Source organism: Penaeus chinensis, chromosome 18, assembly GCF_019202785.1.
Source record: "Penaeus chinensis breed Huanghai No. 1 chromosome 18, ASM1920278v2, whole genome shotgun sequence".
Classification (NCBI taxonomy): domain Eukaryota; kingdom Metazoa; phylum Arthropoda; class Malacostraca; order Decapoda; family Penaeidae; genus Penaeus; species Penaeus chinensis.
Window position 1 is genome coordinate 12,277,165 of NC_061836.1, and position 1,000 is coordinate 12,278,164.

The window sequence follows — 1,000 nt, forward strand, 5'->3', positions numbered from 1 at the left end:
CATTGTATACCCTTGTGAATTATTCATTTGACGTCCAATATCTCCGAATTTTCCGAATACAAATCGCCGGAAGACGAACGGGTTAGATGATAAATATCTGAGAGAATCCCCGTGTCTTGAGCACTCTTAGAATATCCCCTGCTACCTGCTTGTCACTGATCATGTAGGCAGATGTATCGACCAGGGCACCCGGCCAGAAATACGATCTCTCTTTATAGACGCTAACCGGGGTTCCGATACAAAACATAAGACATTTCATTTTTAATGGGGGGAAAGGGGGTAATATTTTCGGGGGAAGGGGGAGGTTGAAATGTCAATACCATTTTGGAGGGTAGGGTGATACAGGCCTATAATTCCTCCTTTTTAGTGATAGCAAAGTAGATATTAGCCAAGTTCTACAAACAATTGTATCTACTTGATATTTGTATTTTTCTTCCTCTGAAACTCTCCCGCAGCCACCCCAAAAACGGCCATTTTGTTTTCACTTCGGTAAAAAAATCGTTTGGCTCAGGCTGAAGTTACCAGCATCCCTCCCACGTCCGATGGAAAAGAAAAGAAAAGAAAAGAAAAGAAAAAAAAAAATAAAGGGAAAGGGAGAGAAAGGGGGGAAACTTCAATGCAGGTGCTTTCAAATGAGAAACAAGAAGTTTGCAATTAAAAAGTCTTTTTTTAATTTCCATCTTTCATTTCCCCGTCTTCCACTACTTCTTAACCACCACCTAGGTTTTTCTCTATGCCTGACAGAACTATAAATGCTCGTGTCTCTTCATCCGTAGAACGCAACACATTATCACTTGAGAGATGAGGTTTCCCTGGCTTTTGCACTCTCATTAAAATGTAACAAGGCGGCGTGTTCAAAGCCCCTCGCGTTGCATGATACAAAAGCATCCGATTAACGGACCACATTTTTAAAATAATAATAAATGAATATAAGTAATATATCCGTATATGAATATATATATACATATACATATACATATACATATACATACACATACAG